Genomic DNA, 22,868 nt, shown 5'->3' on the forward strand with positions numbered 1-22,868 from the left:
TTAGCTGGGGGTACTACAGGGCACTTCCAAAAGCCTTCACAGGGCTTTCCTGCGAGTTTCCACCCCTCTGTCCCTCATCTAGTGAGAGAAAATGCAGAGAAGAGATGACAAGCATGCACTGCTGCTGCAGAGATGCTGTGACTTAAAAAGACCATCTCCATGCTACTGCAAGAAAGAAATAACAAGGCTTTTCTCTAAAGGTCTCTAATTTCTCATTACCAGACTTTGGCCTGGAGTTTTAGGAATTCAGTTGCTCCAAAAATGTTTTGAACTTTGCTAAAATGGAGATGAAAAATATGCTCTTGAGTTGAGCTGGAATTCAGCCTGTCTTTTAAGAGCAGATTACCAAACCAGCATAGTTTCCAGAATTAAAAATTGATGGTAGGGCTAGAGAGCTGAGATGTCCAACTTAGCTGAAGATCAGCATCTTCTGAACATAACTGTCACTTTAATTCCATTTAGGTGAATACCATCTCTGTTTTGTAGATGTGTAGAAGAGGAGCATTTTTCTCCAATCACATGATGCTGCAAGAGCCCTGTACAACATCTAATATAGCAGCATGGTGATAACTCTTTCTTTTTGCAGGAAATTAGCTAACAAAACAAGGACAAGTTACAGCCAGAGAACAGCTGAATAATGCTACTCTAATTTACTTCATTTTAAGATCTAATTCAACAATTTCTCTGCATGTAGAGAGTACATGCAGATAGACTAACTCAGCTTTAACCTAACACCAATCTATACCAGCTGAAATATCTCAGAATCAGAGTAATAAGGATAAACTACAAAAGCCTTTAGTATTTCCTGATTAAAACAAATAATGGGATAAATTTTGCTTATCCATTTAATTCTGGACTTGGGGAAAAAATGCTGTTATTTCACTTTGAAATGTTTACACATGCAACCTCAGTGATTTACACAAGCAAAAGAAAACTGACTGCCAGCACAGGAATGAACAGTCATTCCTTTTAAGAATGAAGATGACCACAGCTTTATGAAACTAACTCAGGTCAGCAGCAGCAAGGCCTGTAAAATTGAAGAGATCTACACCTATGCGGGCAGACTTTGTGAATTCTTGTTGGCTTAGACACATCTCTTCATGACAGCTACTTAAAATACTTTCCTGTACAAAGTTCATATTAATGTCACTTTATGTGAGGAACTCCAAGGATTCTGCCAGATATACAATCCACAGTACCACAGCCAGACTTTCAATGAAGTCTGAAGCCCAGTGTATGCACACCTGTGATGTAGGTCATGAATCAGGCAAGGTTTAACACACACCTAATTAAGAAAAAGCATCATTTATCTGTTGATAAAAACGCATAAATGTGCATGGCTAAGTTGTGTCCAGAAACAGGAAAGCCTAGCTAGGCTGAGCTGCAGGATGGAAAGCAGTTTGTGTCTCTTCCAGAATTTAACTAGGACCTCTTTAGCCAAGGCTGTAGAACCTTTCATATGTTTAGCTGCCAGGCAGCCCTTCAGCTACAGTGCAGTGAAAGCCCCCTGATCTCAGAGAGTCTGTGAGGTGATAAAGTACAGTCACTGGAGATATCTATACTATAAAAGTCCCTGTAAGGTAGCAACAGAGTTTTAAGATGTTTGAACAAACCAGCCTGACCTGGAGATTATGTCTTCCTCTCCTTGCCAGAAATCCCTGGTACAGCTAGAATGCTCTGTACAAAGCTAGATGTGGACTTGAACTTCATTAACTCCAGCAGAGTTGGCAAGGGAAGAGGTTTCCTCTCTCCTGAGTCCAGCATGTGGGAACTGAGATGAGACATCTGGCTCTCACAAGTCTAATGTTATATTCTTATGGTAACGCAGAGCCCTAAATTCTGAGTTCCTTGTACATGAAATGAAAATTTCTGAGTAGTGTGGTACAGATACACAGCTTTAAATAAAATAATTAAGAGCAAGGAGACAACAGAAAAAATCCATTTTGACAGTCAGCCTGTCAAGGGTTAGGTAGGTTATCTAGGCTGATCAAAAATTAGTAGGATAGGTACTAATTTTGCTGACCAAGATTACTTTTCATCTATGATTTACATAACAGGAGAAAAGCAAGTTTCAGGCTACAAACTAATAATCAGGAAGCCAGAAAACAACTGCAACCTAGTTCAGTATTAGAGAAGCTACCCAGGCTCTGCACAGAACACTAATACATGCAGCATTAACAGCTCTCACAGCTCATGTAACAACCCCCAAGCTCCACTGTTCTGCATTTCCCTGTCAGTCTGGTCTGTACTGATCGACAGGAAGAGGCCAGGCCCCTGATTCAGGCCCCATTTCCTTCCTCCTCCAGGTTAGTGCTCACTTGGAAACAACATGCCACAAGGTCTCACCACTGTTGAGTGGTTTTGGCCAAAGACCCAGCATTTCCTTGATATGCCAGGAAACAATCTCCTAGCAATTCTTTGAAAAGCCCAAGCTCTTTCAGTTATTTTAGTAAAACCGTTTTTCTAGAAAATGCTTCCAGATATCTTTTTCATTTTTCTTTTATTTGGGGCTGACATTGTACTTCAATCTCACTGATTTCATCTTTCTCATTAAACTAGCTAATTCTTTACTATGGGAACTTGAAAAAATAAATCACAGGAAAGACTCTGCAGAAAAGTTCTGGGTAGAGATGAAAAGAAAGGAAGGCTTTTTTACATTTAATATTATACAGTCTTCTATCCACTTGACCATGAAATTCTTCTTCCAAAAAGAAATGAAAGAAACCCCAAACCTGAGAACAACAGGTCCTACCTTGCAAAACACAGCTATCTACAAACTTTCATTCAGTTCAATTGGTTTCAACAGAATGAAGATGCTTACCATTGTATGATATTTTATCACTTATGTAGATTTGTTTTAAAATAAAATATTTCAATAGGCTAAAAATGCCTACTTTCTTTTAACTTCACAAATCACAGTGCTTCATATTTCCACCTCCTGACAGTTTTTGTGTCTTTGAAGGTGTCAAAACGCACACAAGTCCACAGAAAACTGCTTTTGGCCAAATAAGTATAAGAAAAAATATTCTTTTAATTTTATGAAAAATGTCATCACATTTTTATATCCTTTAGTTAGGTAAACCAAGCCACATTTTTCAAAGGTTAATGAGACACCTGCTCACAGTTACTTTGGTTGTCATCTCTTTGATCTCAAATCACATTGGAAATGGAATCTATCTTTCAATTTCTTTATAAGATACCTCAATTCAAACAAGAAGTCTGATATTCTATTTTACAGCTCTCTGATATACCAAATTACAGCTATAAACATAATTTCTCATTGGTCCTATTGACTCAGTTGGTATCTGGATTTCCCTTATTGACTCTATTGGTATCTGGGATTAAAACTGTAGTTTATTAAGGAGATTTTAATTGCAGTTATTGCATATTGCCAATAGCTCTTAAACATAGCCATTCATCTAGAAACACATTAAATGTTAACAGTTCACACAAGAGGCATCTTGGTTCTCTGACACAGAGCTGATTGACAACATAAGTAAAGCCAGTTTCCATTACTAGCAAAAGCTATCCTTTTTTCCCCTTTTGTTAAACAGAAGTACACCCTGCAGTCAGCTCAGCATTTCCCAAAAAGTTCCAAAGAGCCTATCCCTTGAAAGGACTTCAGGCTTCAATCAGAAGCACAACTATATCATGTAAAGTTATTAAATAATGCACACAATATGATCTTACTCTGTACCATTTTTCCTCATTGTATCACAGAAGTATCTGACTTGGTTTGATATAACTTTGTATCAAAGTTGATGCAAACAATTTTTTTAAAAGATTTTTTTTTTTTAAGAAAGTAGTTTTCTGTTTATCCTGGCTCCTTGTGTGCAACGTTTTTTAAGAACAGGAATAGTGAAAAGGGTGTAATCTCATAGCCTACCAGAATACTTAAAGAAAAGAACTTTCCTTATGCGATGAAGCTTCATGCTACTGAGACTTTGTTTCTCTCCACATGGAAACCCGTCTTCAAATGACAGCATTATTATTATTTTAACAAAGATTGGCTAGGATGTGTGCTGGCACAGCTATGTAAGCTAATGAAACAAAAAAAGAATAAATTGCTGCTGTGCCTTTACAGTTTTCTCCCTTTGCCTCCTTTTAATCCAGTTCTCTGTGGAGTATTAAAGTCATACCATTTTCAGCACCAACTCATGGCAGTTTAACTCAGTTTAACTCCTTACATCTCCACTACTTTCTTTCCTCGTGTTTTTCTATTATCATAGAACAAGGGTTCAACAAGGGCTGTTAGAAACAGCAGTGAAATGTCTCACTACAAATAGTTCGTTAGTCCCTAAAAAAGAAAAATTGTTCTCCTATGGATGTAAAAGCACCTCCTTTTTCCATCTGCAGCAAAAATAACAGGCAGAGTTTTCCAGGACTGGCATCTTAAGGACAAACATCAAGAGAATTTAACAGCCTTTTGTCTAAAAGAGGAAGGAAAGTAACTGTTGGTGGAACATGTTAGCTGGAAAACAGCAGCTGAAAGTTCCTACAGGAAAGAATGATATATGAGCAAATGGTGTCAGCATGTGGATGTGGACCACGTGATAAAAAGCAAGTCACACCTGGTTTAAACAAAGCTCACATAGAGGGAGAATTTTTAAGCACTAGGTTAGTGCATGAATAGGGGATTTGGGTGATTTAATTCTCTCCTGTGGCACTTACCTTTACAATAGACTTTGCATTGAAAGCATGACAAAATCTCAGTGAAACTGAAGAAACTGTGGGAAATCCCTATGTTCTTAAAGGAAAATACAGATAAGAAAAACTGCTTGATAGAGCAGATGACATGAGTCATCTATGTAATAGTTTACATTGCATCTTGTAAAGGATACGAAGTGCTTTGGATTGCGAAAAAAGATCTTGTATAGCAAAGAAATATTATTAATGTTTGTGATTTTGATGATCAATCTATTTCCTAAGCATAAATTTATGATTTTCATGATCAATTTATTCCCTAAACATAAGCATTTGTATTTTGTACCAGATATGCACAAAAAATTTCTTCTTTTTGGGAAATATTACTTTCCTTCATTACTCCTCTGGATTTTTACCATGATTTTGACTTCCACTGCTTTAAAATTGGTATTTTTCCATCTCCTTGTCAGAGAAACTGCATGCTACTACATGTTTAGGTACTGCTTTTAGCTACTTCTGAAAGAGGACAACCAATTTCAGTCGCTACTCTTCTTGATCAGTACTTCACCTGATTCTCTTCAGTTGCAGTCAAAAAGGACACAGAAAAGTGTATTATATGTAAATAACTGGAAAGTTCAAAGAACATGATTATCTTACAGACAGTCATAGGCAGAACTCTGCCTTGTTCACTGTAAGAAACATGCATGCTGAGAGATCTCATTTATTACATTACCTAAGGTCAGGCTCTCGCACTTACTTCTTGAATTGTCTCTTGGACTCCATCTACCCACATTCTTGATGGGAGCCCAGGGAATTTACCTGGCTAATTTAACCACCTACTCCATCAGTTGTCTATGCATGGCTGGGGCAATTGCTCCCCCAGACCACCTAGTCCACATGATTATTTCACTGAAGAGCCCTCATCAAACAATGCCAGTTAACTTATTTTAGGTAATTACAGTGTGTACTGCAGAAAACCACAACTCAACTAAGGTAATGTACCAGGGAGTGGAAACCCTCCTGATAGCTTTTACACACTGACTTTCCCCCTGTAAGGACACTAGTCCACTGTCCTGTTTATTCATTTTATTTCCAACTTCAATTACTTTTACAAGATTGCAAGACACCAGCCAACCTGTACAGTGCAATAGTTCAGCACATCTCCAGCAAGTCCAACACACCCAAGATGCATTCAGCCTAAAAGGTAAAGAATATAATGGTCTTGGCCTCCCCTTTGGTTTTATACACCTACTTCTGCTCTGTTTCAGGTATTCTACCTCAAATGGTACAGTTGACTCAAAATATAAAAAGATGCAAGAACCAGGCACCAGCCTGAGTTAACAAGCTGGATGCCAGCTGAGGAGTCATGCACACATCCATTATTACAAGTCTAAAAATAGTAAGCCTTTGACAAGCTCTTAGAACAGCAAAATATGGCATGTCAATATAAAAGTAATTTGTGAGTGAAGGATGGTAAGAAGCTATTTCAAACAGATGGTTAAAGAAATAAAGCAATTTAATCCCAACTTCCAGAGGCAAATATTGCCATCATTATCAGCAATGTTAGAGCCAACTGCTCTACATGGGGTCTTGCTGCATTCGCTTTGGAATGTCCAGGCTCCCAGGCAGTGGGGTCTACTCCAGATGCAAGCTACACAACTTCCTTGAACATTCCTTGAACACTAGGGTTTTTTTCTACCTATTTTCTATCTCCCCAAAGCAAACCTTTCCAGAACAACTGCTCTCCTTGCTGTTCAACACTTTGCACAGTGGAAGTCAGGTCCAGTTGGGCCCTCAATGAATGTTATGACAGCAAGACATTAAATACCAGATGGTGGCCCACAGCTTCTTCTGCCTCCCTAATAGATGTGCAAGCCACTTCAAAGGCCCTGGCAGAACCAACTTGGCTGATCTACTGAAATGAAGCTTTAGTGCTGGCAATCAGTCTGGAAACCTTAAATATGGTAAGGTCACAAACTATGACCCCAGTCCAGAGGAAAAGGGGTAAGAAAAGGGTAAATACCTTGAAATTAGAATTCTGTAACCTCATCTAGCCTTTATAATCAGGAGTCTAAAACTAAATACTGTGGACATATTGCAGCTACACAGTGAGATTCCTCATTTGTTGGCAGATCTGGAATTTCACATGAGTCTGTCACACAGGAGCACTAGGAGGAATTTGAGGAGCAAATGTGAGGTAAATACTCCTGCCATGATCTCACAGCATCATTTTGCACTTCCTTCTTTTAAGAAGGGCACACTCTCAGGCTGACTATTTTGATCTGTGCACCATTTGCTGGATGGAGACTCTACATAATCCTTCTAGAATTCCAGAAAAGATGCCCCATGAAATTTACTCCCTCCAGGCACATTCTGCTTTATGAGCAGAAAACTGCAGTTTAAGGAGTGCAGCTACACACAGAACCCCCAGGCTGCAGTTATAGGATGGGCCCTCTATATTCATTACCACCGGCAGAAAAGGATTCCCAGCCTGAAGAGAGACAAGAGGAGCAGCTGAGAAGTGGCTTCCTCAGATGCTGAACTGCACGTGGAAGTCCCTCTACATATGGGTCTCTGGTGTTCAGCCAAAGGGGGCAAAACAAAAGACAACCAGCTGTAACGGGTAGGAAGACTTTCTTTTAGGCAGCCTCCTTTTCCAGAGTAGCTCAATCTGAGTGTCTTTTTCTGAGTACACACTGCACTAGAGGATCAGGCAAGAGAGCATTTGTTACCAGCACATTTTATGGCTTGCAGAGAAATAAAGTGCAACTTCTCATGCTCCAAAGCACTGGCAAAACACAGCCATCCCTCAGCTCAAACTCACACCTCAGCACAATACTGCAAGATGCTGGCTATACTCATTAGACAGGTCAGTTTTCAGATTGTGCTCCACTTTAGTCTGCAAAGCTGACCAGAAAAAAATCACGAAATGAGGAGAAAATGCTTCCACCACACCTGCAGAAGACAGCCTAGTTGTACACTTTAAATACTTTCTACACAAGAAGTGCATGATTTTGAAACCCTGGCATTGCCATTTCCTGGTAGCAATGAGGTATCTAGACAAGGTTTCTCACACAACTAAAACAGTGCACAGACTACTTGAAAGGAGATGCTAAAAGGAGATGATTCACTGTGAAAGTAGAGCTCAACTCTGCATTTCATTAGAGAGATATGGAAACATATAACCAAAAAAACAAAAATCTCACAAAAAGGGTATTATTGGGATGGTCACTAATTTTTTTTCCCTTGAAAAAAAGGAAGTTCCACAAGGAATTAAGGTAATGATGGCATGATACTAGAAAAGGAACATTTGTAATATGTAATACTAGTTCTACTGTAACTGAAAACTGTCAAGACACTCTTACCTGTGCCATAGACAAAATACTCTGTATTCAAAGGAACATAACATCAGGAATACTGACACTACAGCTTATTAATGATTGTTAGATAACATGAAGAAGTCAAACAGTTGACTTTAGTAATTACCAAGAAATCAAATCAGAAAGAATTTGCAAATTGTAATTTCCTACTGAAAGCAAATCAGCTATAGTGATGGAAAGCAAACCTTTTCACACATCTGATTTTATGCATCCTTGGTAGACTTCAAAGGTGCAGACATAACATGAAAATTATCTTTAGAGCCTTATAGCTGGATACATTTAATTAACTTTTGCTACTTTCCCCCCTATAAGAGGGCATGTTCTCAACAAATTTCCCTTTTGTTCTGAAATGCTACTATGATTTGGGATCAGGACACTTTGGGTTTGTCTTATTTCCCAAGTTACTTGGAATAAAAAAATGCAAAGAATATCTATGTATCACCTAAATGGAAAAACTAAATTATTACCAAGGTCATAATGATTTATTGTAGAAGTTTTAGTTTCATTTTATAGGAAAAAAAAAAGAAAGGCTATCCTTTTCAAGGCATAGAACAGTATTATCTGCTGAATGTCAATTGGTACTGATTCTATGAAAAGCATTTTGTCCGTCCAAAACATCAATACAGTAGTAGTAACTGCTATTAATGAACATTGCAAGTAGACCATCTGACCAGAGCCATTACTTAGACCAGCCCATGCTCTGACTTCATTGAAAATTACAGTAATAATTTTTTTAGTCCTTAGTTCATATATTCAATATCAAAGTGTCAAATCCCTCTGATGAGCTCAGCACATACACTGTGATTGAATATCTGAAAGGAGCTTCAGGCGTGCTTTGCACCTTCATGTCACGTGCACAGGGTCACTAAAGAACAGAAACACAAACTTTAAAATTCATTACCCAGCCTATGCCACAGAAGCTCAGCAATCAATTTACAAACTTTGTGTACGCAAGACAGGAGATCACTTGCCAAGATTACATTTATACTCAAAGTAAACAAGCAGCACAGTCTAGATTTCCCAATGCATCAGGCTGTTTGCAGGCTCTGATTGTTGATGCTTAATGCTCAGACCACATGCATGCAAAGAAGCTGTATGGTTGTGAAAACACAAACCACTCTGCTTCAACCTGAAACCTTAATCCTAGGAATCAGAAAGGACTGGATTAAATTGTGGATTGTGCTGTCCTCAAGCATTCCTCCAGTCTTCTCCATCAGCATTGATATATCCTTGTTGGAGCACAAGGATATATCTTTGCTTTGCTTTGCTGAAGGGATGGAAACACATGTTTGGAAAAAAGAAGTGAGGAGTAAACAAATGGAGACAAAATATTAGGGAATTTGTGGAACTTCTTAGAATTACTATGTTGCTAAAATAACCTTGTAATGTGAGGAAATTGGCTGTGAGCAGGTTTGCAGCTACAAAGAGCCACAAAACCTCAGCATGGTTTGAAGCAGTTTTGGTGAAGGGAAGCAGCTGTAGCAGCTGGCCTGGATTCTGAAATGTTTGGGAAAAAAAACCCCAACAAAACAACAAAACTCCCCACATATTCAAGACATACATATCTGCAGAGAACATCAGGAGAGCCTTAGAAAGCTCAGCAGGGCCTGGGTGAGAACCACACCTCTTCTCAGAAAGGAGTGATGAGTGCACAGGGACCCTAACTCAATTTGGTCTCTTATTTTCCCCATGCAGCCTCTGCCAGCTTTTGTTCTTCCCAAAGGTAGGCTGGGTTAGAAAGCTCTTAACACTCCTCTTTCCACTAAGTGTATTTATCTGAGCAAGTCCAATGGGCCTGAATCCAGCTAAAACGAACTTTCTGGGCACCTCTGACTGTTATGAAATGTAGTGAAGCCAAGCTACATCAAAAAGAGAACGTATTTTATTTGTTTACTGGAACTGAATAAACCAGGGCAGGAAAAAAAAAAATAATAGACATTTCAGAAAAGACACACCCTCACATATCTTCATCTTAGAAGGCTTAGTCCTTCTCTGTGAGCCTAGGCAGGTATTGCTATCTGGCTTTCTGCCTGTCTCCCCAGACCCACAGCTCTGCACTTCAGACACTCCTAGCCACCTGTCCCGTGATGCCGTTGAATCAAAAGTATCAGTGCTTATTTACAACCAGCATTTCCCCACTTATATTCCCATTGCCATGGTGAGCAGCAACAGAGCCTGAAATACAAGGTCAAAATATAGCCTAGATATCTCCCACAAGCCATATGGAATAATCATTTTCTGAGGAAATTTCTCACATAAGTTTCTGCTTTCTCTCTGACCAAAAGCACACCTCAGCTCAGTACTCAGAATGCTAATGGAGCTCCTAGGACAGAGAACAATAAACATAAACAATAAACATAAATTGATCGCAGATTCCTATGCAGAAACTAAAGAGGAACTTGCCTATTGCTTAAAGATTATCAGTTACTTCTTTAATCTCTGTCAGTCTCACTGTGCTTCCTTCCACCACGTGGAAGTTCAGGTCCATGGCACATACCTGCATGGCTTGCCAAGCACCCCAACATCACTTCATAGGAATTATTATTGTCCATCTTTCAGAAGGTTTTCAGCCTATCCTTGCACAAATAATGTATGGCAATATATACGTTGCATCTGAATATATTTGTGAAGACAAATCAGACCTCTTCGCCAGATACTATTTCACTGAAAATCAAATGTCAGTCTACCTGTCTTGGATTACTCAGAGATAATGCAGTTAGCATCACAATATAGTTATGTAAACGGTATCAAACTAATCAGACATAAAGGCAGGGGAAAAAATAGGAGAAATCAAATGAATTCTGGAAAGAGACATCAAGTACAGGCTGCCAGGACTGCACATACTGAAATCCCTGAAGAAAGATGAAAATTATTTTGGTAAGTAAATTACAATTTAGGCCAGCCTAAGAGGGAGGCTGTCCACTTGGTGAAAGCCTGGACCAAAGCAGATATTCAGCATAAGAGACTATGTTCTGGAGACAGACATGAGGACACAAAGTGTGAAGCACCAAAAAGGCAGAAATATAATCACAACATACAATCGATGTCTTGTCTGAGTAGGAGTCAAAATTCAATTAATGGGGCCTACCAGATTTCAGTATAAATTTAATTTCTGGGCATTAAATAGGAATATTCAATAGAAGAAAACACAAAAGTGTAGCATTGATAATAGCGTCAATATATCAGAGTGATGATACTCCAGCCCAGTTTGGTATCCTAAGCTTGACAAATAATACACTGGGCAAGACAGAAGCTTCTCATTTCTGTGTTACCTCCTGTATCACCTCAGCCTTCTCTGGACTAATTTAAAACAGCTATTTTGGGAACTTGTGAACACAAAGGCAGCTCCATGTCAGTTTTAGCTTGGGAGATTGTCAAAAATCCAATTCTAGCTGCAGCTTATGTGGAATCAAATGCAGACCCAGGCCTTAATTTATACATAGGTAGCACAACACAACACAAACAAATCATGTTTTTCCCTCTGTGAATTGCAACAAATCTTCTCTACTGATAAGTTTTCATGTCATAGTTGCTTTCTGATCTGAAAAACAACAATGCAATTTAGAAATTCTTCTCCTCTCACTTGATAAAATCTTGAGGAATGCAAGTGAATTCTTCATTTTAATCTGGATCACTAGCAATATGAAAGATGATAAAAAATTAAAAAGAGATCAAAATTAAGAAAAATGAAATCACACCCACAAGCTTGTAATCCTGCCCAGGGATTCCACAGAAAAATGTAGTTGTCACCTGTACCTGATGTTTATCTAAATAACAGTCCCCAGCAGCAAGAAATTGACACAACACAGCTATTTATGACACCAGAACTCTGTGATCTGCCTCACCCACACCTTCTCTCTTTCCTTGGTAACTCCGGAAAAGAGCTTACCCTTCCCTTGGACTCCCTTTGATAGCAAGGGACATCCATTTGGTTCTTCCCAGTGGAAGGAAATTCTCATGGACCTAAGGTACCTGTGACAGCCAAGGCTTTTGTATTCCCTCTGGTTGAGCATATGAATCAGCCCAGATGAAGATCATAATGGATGCAAGGACTCCCTGATGACTCTCCCCTCACAGCCAAATCTCTCCTTTGCTGCTTTATGCAAGTTGAAATATTTACGTGTGAATGTACCAATATCAAAATTCTATATAAGATTTTTTAACTCTAGAATGGAACTTTAGAGGGAAACTAAAGAAATACACTTCATCTGCTCTGCGAGTACCAGCACTTCTGTGAAACAAACACAGCAGCGATGAAGGATCTTGCAGGACCCAACATCTTCGAAACTCAATCTCATACAGCATAAATACAGTCCCCTAATTCATCCATCCTCTTTTCTACCTCCTTTAACTAACTACATTTGAATCATGCATATGAGAAAAAACATCAGGACGGTACCGTTAGCTGCACTACAAGTCACAGAAGCACAAATGGCATGGAACGTCTAAGCCTTTTAATAATGATGGTATTCTCCGCTGCAGATCACCTGGCACGCACAGCTCAGCTCTCTGAAAAAATAATGTAGTCACTCCCTGATCAAATTACTCCTGGAGTGGAAAAGACATTGAGCAGCCTGCCTGTTTCAATAGGCTATGTAGTGACTGAGCTGCATGAATATGGAAATAATTGGAAATCCTAGACCAATACAGAGGACGAGGAATATGTGACCCACATAAAGGGCATGGTGGAGTTGTATGAAATTGAAATCATACTGTAATATTAAACAAGTGAAAAATCCTTGATAGTGATAAAAGTTAGAAAACAGATGAAGATTACTTCAGTAAAATGCCAGAGGGTTTCTAAAGAGAAGCAAAGCATTTTCAAATGCATTTTACAGGCTCCTTTCTCCTAGGAAAGAGGTAAAACTGAGATTTTATTTTAAATCCTAATTCATAACTCTAATCTACATCTTTGTGTCTCTTTTGCTTTTGATGTTTAATAGGTTTATAAGATTACTAAGTAGTTGCCAGACAAGTTTTTTTACTTGGGCTCTGAAGCTTCGACCTTAGTAGTAGTTAATAGCCCAAAAGATTTTAATCAGAGTATGAGAAATGGACAAGTACCCTGCAAAAATCAAAAAGCTCTACCACTAGATGAGCCTGCACCAACTCAAGCAGATGGACTGCAAAGAAAGTAAGAAAATTACAGCCCTGAATTTACTGGAAAAACTCTGTCACATACATCTGTAAAATCTCTAAAAAAGGCTTACATTTTTCTTGGACGTGGCTCACTTGCCCACCTGTGCTAACCAGGAAGAGCCAGCACTACAGTGTAAGAGGTGCTTTGGTGAAACTGAAGTGCTCTGCTTCGCACATACTCACGCAGCTGGAGTACATGGCATATCCAGGAGCCCCATAGTTCTGGCTCTCCTGCCACTCCCTGGAATTGCTGGCAACCAAGGTATGTTACCAGCAACCTTCTTCAGCTTCTACCTGACTATCATAGCAAAAGGCAGATACAGTAGCAAGGAAGAAAAATTAAGTCTAAACCACACTAGACAAATGCAAACACCCATGCACATAGAATTCTAAACATTTTTTGTACCCATCTGAAAACTAGGGCTACCAATACATGACAATACTTTTAAGAGGTTCTGAGAAGTGATCTCTAAACAATTTTGTATGTACCTTACACTTGCAGAGATCTAGTTTCTTAGTGTAGTTAGCTCCTAAGGATTTTAGAGTGAAGCTTTATTTTCCTTTCTCTAATGCTAAGAAATTTTCCTTTCATTCCTTTAACATTACATAAGTGCTTTTCATTTCCTGAACAATTTTCAGGGAAAGCCACTATATTTTTGGAATAGCTTATTAATTCATAAATTTATATATATGGTTCAATTAAGCACCAGAAAACTTCATCACTGACTTTTATCTCATAAAATCACCTTACACTATCCTGTAAATTGAAAGGTCAGTGGCATGTTTTCTATCCCTGTGCCTTAAAAATCTCTGTATCAGTTTCTAAGCTAGCAACCACTACTTTCACAGTAAGTTCATTAATCTAAAATATTTCTGTTTAAATTTGCTAGGATTAGAGGTAACATTATGATGTGTTACATATTCCCTTCAGATAGTTTTTAATAGCAGTATGATGAGAAAAAAACAGTGCAAGTAACACGATTCATGATACACATCACTGTATATTTTGCTAATAGCTTTTTACAAGTTTTCCCAAAGTTTATTTAAAATTTCTTCCCTGAAATCAAGAGGCTACACCTTCTTACAAGCAAAATAACACAAAGTTTCCTGTACAAAGGGTGTTTCAAAACTGTTACCTCTATTTTCAGACTATTCTAACTGAAGAGGATTGCTTTTCTAAAATACTGGCTCCACATTAAAATGCACACATGGGGAAAGACTATTTGATGTAAAGCTCCTCCTTTCAAAATAAATAAAACTCGAAGTTTCCTCCTGTGAAGGAAGTTGATACATATGTGGTCATTCTAAATGTTAATGAAAATATCAGTTGTAGTATACATGAACACAAAGAACCCAAATATATACTTTTGTCTGGGCAAGTTGAAATCTAACTGTCCTATCAGGGGTTGGGTGACTGGCTACAAAAGCTAAAAAATAAAAATGAACCCAATAAACCCTTCAAAACTGGAAGCCACTTGGTTCCTTGAGTGCTTACCATTGATCCCTGGCACATGTAGCTTTGTCTAACTCTGTTATGATCACGGCCAGCAGTTTCATAACTACCTTCAATGAAATCAGTTCATGGGGGAAAATGCTGAAAAAAATCTTAAAATTATACAACTACTAAAATCATACTTTTAAGACTGAAATGTTCTGTGCTCCCAGATGTAGTTGAAATACCACCTTGGTAGCAGAAATAGCAGCACAGGTGACATAATTTATATCTCCTTACCTTTCACCATTCACATCCCAGCAGAAGATGTGAGCTATCCCAACAAAAACCAGTGGCTGTCAGTACTGGTCTGAGTAACATGAAAGTGTCTGAAGCTGAAGCCTTGGTGCATAGGCCTGGGAGGCCTTTGTATATTCAATCACTCGTGGTTTGAACGTTTTGGCCTGTAATTCTTTATTAAGTCAACTTTCAAAAGAAATGATATCTTAGTAAACCAGGTGGAGTTACAGATCACTCAACTGATTTGAAAAATAAGTGATTCTAATTTCTAAAGATGGCTATACAATAAAAGATACCCTAGTAGGCAAAACTGTGACCTTAAACACAGGACATTTAATTCCAGCTTTGGGTTTTGCCTCTGGCTCACTGGCAAGATTCTGTGTGAGTCTTTTCACCATACACAAAACAGGAACAATAAGAGAATTGCGTCAAAATCTGAGCAACATTTTAAGCAGATTATTATTAGATATATTGGGCTGCAGACTTTTGGCTTTGAAAATCTTGATCCAGTTTCTTATTCTGGAAAGGAAGCTGGGATTATTCAATTTAAGAACTGTCAACTATTTTAAGAACTGTCAGCTATAAAAAAAATTCTTTTAAGAAATAGCAAGCCAGAAATCTCTTGCTGTCTCAACCATCTCCAATAGAAACAATTCCCAGGGGTAATCCGCACACTGTTCCAAGGTTGCTGGAGTGCATATTGTTCCATATCTTCTTGCCAGTAAATTGCCAAACCACTGTCAGACACACAATGGAGAGGAAAAACAAAAAAAAAGTTCCAAGGATTTAACTTCAGTAGCGTTTCTATCACTGTTCTGTTACTTTAGGAGGATGATGCTCGTGTTCAAGTAATGTACTGAGTAATGTTTCTGTGTTATCAAGGCAATGGGACCTGATCTAGTGGAAGGTGTCCCTGCCTATGGGAGGGGGGTTGGAACTAGATGATCCTTAAAAATGTTCAATGCTAATGTACTCTTAAGAACATTCCCATTGGCATGGAACAGGGCTAGCATAGTACAGCTTAGCCTAAAACACATAAACCTGTTGATGATGAACCTGAAAACAGAATCCAGAACTGTAACTATTCTAAACTGAGGTACCTTAAAAAAACCAAAAAACCACACAGCTCTCTGCTATTTTCTGACAATCAGCTTTCTGCCTGCATGTCAGAAGAAAGACAGAGCTCTGGACAACATTGAATATGTTCATTTACCCATTAGTAGAAAATACAGCTCACCATGAAGACATTTTTTCTGAAAACTAAGTCCCAAAGGGAGGTGAAGATATTTACTTCTGTTTTGACTAACCAGTCAAGTACAAGAATGTAACACACTGATAAAGATATCTGTGAGTCTCTAACAAGGAAATAATTAAGAACACAGCTGACATCTCATCTGGATAGACACAAATGAAATGTTTTGGAGATGAAAGATTAACACTGCACTGTCTGAAAACTTTTGTAGTGCAACTGAATAAAAAATGAGAGTTTCTTCAAGAATCAGAAAAGGACCTGAGGTATGCTGGTGAGCCAAAGATGCAGCGTGACAGAGCTTTCTCTCACCAGAGGGTAACTAACTGATGGAGGCTTGTGACCAGGTTTTTCCAGTACATGTGATTTGAAAGGTAAGATACATGCAAACAAGAAAATTTTGTCAGAAGAGAATCAAGTCAGTAGGACAGGGTGAAAGAAAATAGAAGCTAGGTATAAGTAGATTTAGCATTTTTGTCTTATTTTTTTGTCTATATCCTTCATAAGTGTTTCTGATTGCATTGCTGCTCTTAACTATTACAAACAAAAGTGCATAGTGCATTTCCTCTTAACCTGTCTTGACTTGTGCATGGTTTAGACTAACTAGTCTTTCCTTACTAAGGCCATGGCAAGACACAGAACAGGCCACAAGGGCAAGAAAACAAGCACCCAGTTAACCAGGTAACAGGAACCCAGTTCAGGGCATGCAAGGAGAAATATAGCAAGCCATGAGCTCTGCTACATTGACTAGGTAGAAAGCTGACACCACAAACACAAACAAAGGAAGAACAAACACCTTTCAGTAACTGTTGGGACGGAATCCAGTAAGATATTGCATCAACTCCAAAGATCCCAAAGAACACACCACATCACTTATCTTCCTTTCCCAATTATGTTTTCTGGCAAAGTAATGTCCATAGAAATGTCAACACATCATGATGCGGGTTCAAAGAGTATTGTCTTTGAAAAGCAGGACTGCTACCTCACAAACCAGAGATCAGAAGGGAAGGGGGGCAGCCCCATACACCTTCTGTCAGGGATGGTGGATCAGAGATCCTATCTAATTTTTTCAGAAAAAGGTACAGGAAACATGTTACATAAAGACTGCATTCGGTTTTTATACTTCTTAATTTTAAGTTAAGGAGCATTCAACTTGAGATAACTTTAACAGCAGAGAATAAGAGAGATTTTTTTCTTGACAGTAGAAAACAGGTTGCAGACATAAAGTGTGTATTTGCACTCCGACAGGATATGAATTTATAACTCAAAAAAATAAGATGACAGAAAATAATAAGATTTGGTGTAACATTGATTAAAGAAAGTTAAGCCTCAATGGGTTTTACAACACCTTAGATTGAATTTATTGATTGAAGTATTTTAATTGCTTATAGTAAATATTTTGTTCTATAAAATTAGAAATAGTTTACTGTAACTTTGTAACTCTACCCTCTATCATTTCTTATCCCATCCCAAGTAAAAATACTCTTGACAAACTATTAAAGAACACTTCTGAATGGAGCTAACAGTAGGTGGAATTCAAACAGCAAGCAGCTTCAGAGATGTGAGGAGCCAAACAAGATAAGATTTAAAACATTTTGATAAACCAAAAGTGTTTCTGGACATGCAGTACACCATGTCTGCCTTAAAAGATGCAGACTCCCCTTGTAAGAGATGCCCCAAATATTCAGATGGATTGATTTAAATAATGAGAAAGCTATAGAAAGCATGAGCAAAAATCTTGAATTACAAAACTTTAACCTTGATACAGAAAAGAAAAAATTAACATCCCTTGAATGGCAAGCTCTTAAATTGCCTGAAAAGAAGTATGAACAAGAAGTAGTATTTCATAATTCCCCATGCACTAATCATAACCCACCAACAAATGTGGTTTTCCACACAAATCAATTTTCAATGCAGTTGGCACTGGGCAATGTTGCAGTGACACCTTTCAGCTATTCTGATGCTCATGAATAATGATTCAACCTTTTAATGCCATATACTTCCTCTAAGAAGCAACATTAAGTAGACAGGGAAGTAAACAGCTTGATATGATTAACTATTTTTTCTGGACTGCTCTTAAAAACGAATACACAAAAAATACCTTGTATATGTTTGAAAACAATTCTACTCAAGTTAAACATTACCATAAAAGTCATCCTCTTACAAGGAAAGTGATTCACAGTGGAAACAATTTGAAACTGAGTTTTACAAAGTTTGCATAATAATTGCCCACCCAGGGCAAGAAATGCACTCACTCTCACACAATGTTATAAGCATAGAGGACAAAACCAAACCAATTACAAAGGATGGTCTTTCATTGATCCAGAGAACACTGAAGCTGATAGGAGAAGCTGATAGGAACATGCAGATAGTAGAACATATTGCTGAAATAAAATACAAGATTTTAAGTGTCATGTAGACAAGGAACAGTTTTGTGACAAATATAAGCATATTTCATCAATAAGAAAACCAAGCAGCAACAGGATAATCTTAGTAACTACAAGGAAAATAAATACTACATCTTTTTTGTATTTTAATTTCAGAGATAAGGATAAAAAATTGCCTTACCTCAAATACAGCTTGAAGAGAGACATTAACAACATGCCTACATCCTTTCTTAGTTCCCTTGATAGTAATCTAGAGAAGAAATAAAAAATAGAAAATAACTATCTTCCCTGCAGAGAGCATGTGCCCAGCAATAACATGCTTCCCAGTAAAGTGTGCAGAAAAGAAGTAAAAAAGACATAAAAGATTAAAACTCAAAAAGACAATCCTTGCAAAATAAAAAGACAAGAACTTTATATTTGAAATTCACAGTATGATTTATTGCATTTTAAGTGAGTAGAGACATTCAGGAATTAGATAATATAGACTTAATTGTGATATTACCTCAATTCTCACTAAGATATTAATTCAGTACATTTGTCTACAAAAGGAAGATTGTAAATTCATCCACACAAAATTCGGACACTGAAGACATAAAAAGATTCCTATTCCAGTAGTAGGCACACATGGGCTCATATGATACAGCCTTATTAACTTGCTTTTTTTCCTCCCAAACTACAGTGCTTACTAAAACGACACTCAAATGTTAAATGCTTTGGTCAAGAGTTCAGTCACTGACCTGCAATGAAAGCCTTATGTTCAGGTCCAACATTTTCTAACAGCAATCAAGGAAAATAAAATGGTTTCACGGAACGAACTGCTAAAAAAGAAAATCCTCATATAAGCTTTCCCCGAGGGGGAAGAAATATCCACAAGCTTTAAATTGGCCAGGCGGATTTAAAAGGAAGCGAAAAAAAAAAAAAAAGCAGCTCTTTCTGTTGCGTCAAAGAGCCCACTGTGCAATAGGAACAGTGAACAGAGTTGTTAAACTGGCAAGCTTTTGCTGAAGACAGCTTTTCAATATGCTCTCAGCATCGTCTCCCAGGGCTGGCTGGAGACAGTCCCACTCCTCTTATATGGGCTCTACTCCTTCAAGAGGCAATCACTCTTAAGGACAGTTTCTATAAACACACTGTTCTCCTGGCTGGCTGCACATGATGAAGGCAATTGCACACATATACATACCTGCATTCAGGGAGCAGACCTGCATACACTTGCGGAAAATGCAGGCACACTCAAAGTAGCCATCATTACCTTGGCTTAAGAGCAGGATGCTATTGATGACTGACTGCTTGCTAAAACTCCCTTCCCCACTCAGACCATTCAGTGTGCTGCTGGAAAGCAATCCTGAAAGGCACAGCACTTACAGAGAAAACCTCTAATGCAGTTCCACTGGGACACTGTAGCCCGAGCAGTGCTCTCTGATTAAAGGAAATCAGTAGTCATATGCTGCTGCCTAGCTTTGCGTGCAGTGCAAAGAGCCTGGAGAGCCACCAGAGACTGCAGCTATGTAGGATGAGTGAACTGTCCCTCCCGGGAATGATGGCTCCATCACTGAGGACATCTTTAGAGGCTGAACCCAAGCACATATGGTGAACAAAGTAAGGACACCGAGCCTGGTTAAACATTAGTAAAGTCAGATTCATCACCACATACAGGAAACTGCCACACAGATATCTGCAGGTGAGGACACCACCCTGCATCCCTTTTACAAGCCATGGAGACCTCAGCAAAGGCACTCAGAGCACAGTTCAACCTACTCCAACCTGCATCTGGTTCATTGAATTGCCTTCTGGGCTTCACTGCCTACAAAGGAAACCCATGGTGGCTTTCCCAAAAAGAGGTTGCAGACAACAACATTTTTAGAGATGAGTGCCACTCCAAATGACAAGGTGATGAATGCCTGCAACATGTGCGCAGAAAGAACTTGCATGGAAGAATGGTATTGGTAAGGGACAGGAATAGAAAAGGGAAAATACAAACTGTGGAATGCACTTTTCAACGTGACTGCAGAATTAAAAGTGAGGACAAACATATGCAGCTGGTTAATTTAGAATTTCTCTTCTATTTATATATTTTTCAGAGTTGCCACAGGGACATTATGAGTCTGAATATGTGGGAAGGCAGCAGAAGGAAACAAAGTATATACTGGAGTTAAAGTCTCTGTTTGTGTTCTTTCTCTACTTAGTGAACTTCTATATGGAAAAATTACTGGTTTAACAGCTTCTCTTGAAATCCTTCCAGGTGAAAATGAATTTCTCTCCTAAAAAGTGTTTCCATAATGACAGACTGTTTCTGCAAAAAGTACCTTCAAATTAGAAGTGAAATACAGCTTTTTCTAAGCTTTTAGCCCAGTAAATTTAATGCAAGGTCCTATTTGTGCACCAAACAGTGTGTTGCTTTATTGTGTTCTCACAACACCAGACAACTCACTGTGTCCAAAGCCCCAGCTGTAGTGTCACTGGAGTCATATGGGTGTAGATTTGGCCATATGAGAGTATAGTGATTAATAATTCTGTCTGCGCTGTGTGGAAGATAATAACAATCTGGTTCAGTTTCCCAGACCTAAAAGCTAGGCAAGTATTTTAACACTTCTCATAATAATAATACCTGCTCATAAGATTATCTAAATGTTTCCCTCTATAAATCCAGACTACCCACTACTTATCACTGTCAAAGTGCAGGCTGAAGGAAAATGGTAATATTTGTGCTTTTCTTGGAACTGATTTTTTGTTTATTTTAGTATAAGAAAATTGACTTGCATGTTGAGCAGGTGGCTGGACCAGATGATATCCTGATGTCCCTTTCAACCTAAAGTATCTTGATTCTGTGAAAATGAGGTCAATTATTAAAAGCTGCCTTAGCCTTTTACAGAAATTAAGTGGACTGTGGCCAGCTTCAGTGTTTTGAAGCCATAATTTGGATTCAACTGTCAACTGCAGTTTCAGAGTCACAGATCTCTATTCTGTCATTCTGGGAGAAGAAGAAATAGGACTAGGTCTGCTAAAACATAAGCATTTGTAATGATATTGTCATCTATGAGGTCATTAATGGATATCACTTCCCGAAGAGGGCTGTATTGGTTCCTACACATCCCTTACTGTTCTACTCTCGAGTTCCCAATCTCCTTTTGTTTTTCCCTTCTTATCTGTCACCCAGTCATCCAATCTCAACCTAGTGTCTTTCAGCTGCAAGGGACAAAGAAGATACTGAGAATTCTGAGTGACTGAAAGCCCAGACAACTAATGTCAGCTGTAGAAATTCCTCTGAACAAAACAAAGGACACAGAAAATCTACAAAATAACAAAACCTTTTGCATGATCCCTAGCTTTTGTGTAGGCTCCACCATACTGCTAGCTCAACACAGATTGTCTTCTCCAAGGCCTCACTCACAGAAGATGTTAAGAAGATGAGAGTTTTCAAATCTTTTCAGTATTATGCAAAGCTTTAGCTCCCTTGTTACCCATGGCAGACATTAACTCCTGCTCACCAGGCCTAAGGAGTGGCTATCAATTCAAGCCCACACCACTTAGCACAACAGTTATCCCAACCTTTGCACTGCCACATCTTAGCTTTATCCCACACCTAAAACACAACCTACGCACCCTTAGGGCTTGTTGTTAATACACCAGTCCTGTGTAAGTAACAGCAGCCTACGGCACCAAGCCAGGAAATCCAGAACCGATGCTATCTGCTGGGATTATACTGATCCAGAAATGTAGAAGGTGGAGAACGACATTCAAAGCCCTTTGCTGCTGCCAAGTGCCTACCTAACACCTTTCAAACACTCTCCTGGCTCATGGAGACTCTCTTTTGTGGTGCAGAAGGAACTTGAAGTGCTAAAAACACTACTATTATTCAACCAGGATCTACAATATGGCCTTTGCACACATCATGTATCTGTCCCTGTGCTGCATCAGCTACACTGCCTGAATCCACAGAATTCTGAAATTATCTCTGTTACTCATAGGCCTTCCTCAAGAAATAGGACAATCTTCCCAGGGAAAAATCATCCTTTACCACTGCCTTAAGGTCAGTGCTGCCTCTTTCCTGCTATAGAAGGTCACCAAGCCTCTTCCTGAAAAACAAGGCTCATGTAGGCATTTCAGCTGAGTCCTGTATTCCTGCAGGAAGGAGGCTGTGTGCACTTCCAATTGTCTGGCTATAACACTGAGATTCGGCATGTCCTGCACCGTGGAAATCAAAACAGCACAATCTGCGCAAGAACTCAGGAATGCCACTTTAAGTGGAGAGGAAGCTTCAGACCCTGACAGGCGTAGCCCATCACCACCTACATGCTTGGCTCCTGGAATGGGAGATGAGTATGCAGTGCCATAGG

General features: G+C 38.8%; 1 protein-coding gene across 2 annotated transcripts in view; it reads right to left on the reverse strand.

The window, feature by feature from the left end:
- CSGALNACT1 (chondroitin sulfate N-acetylgalactosaminyltransferase 1) overlaps window positions 1-19,963 on the reverse strand; it is a 41,148-nt gene extending 21,185 nt beyond the window's left edge. For both annotated transcript variants that reach the window (XM_063422418.1, XM_063422417.1), the window contains exons 1-2: window positions 19,269-19,963; window positions 18,713-18,781 (exon numbers count right to left, since the gene is read on the reverse strand). The gene's annotated coding sequence lies outside the window, so the exon portion shown is untranslated. The remainder of the gene's footprint in view (window positions 1-18,712; window positions 18,782-19,268) is intronic.
- Between the last annotated feature and the right edge of the window lie 2,905 nt (window positions 19,964-22,868).

Source organism: Prinia subflava, chromosome Z (genome assembly GCF_021018805.1).
Source record: "Prinia subflava isolate CZ2003 ecotype Zambia chromosome Z, Cam_Psub_1.2, whole genome shotgun sequence".
Taxonomy (NCBI): domain Eukaryota; kingdom Metazoa; phylum Chordata; class Aves; order Passeriformes; family Cisticolidae; genus Prinia; species Prinia subflava.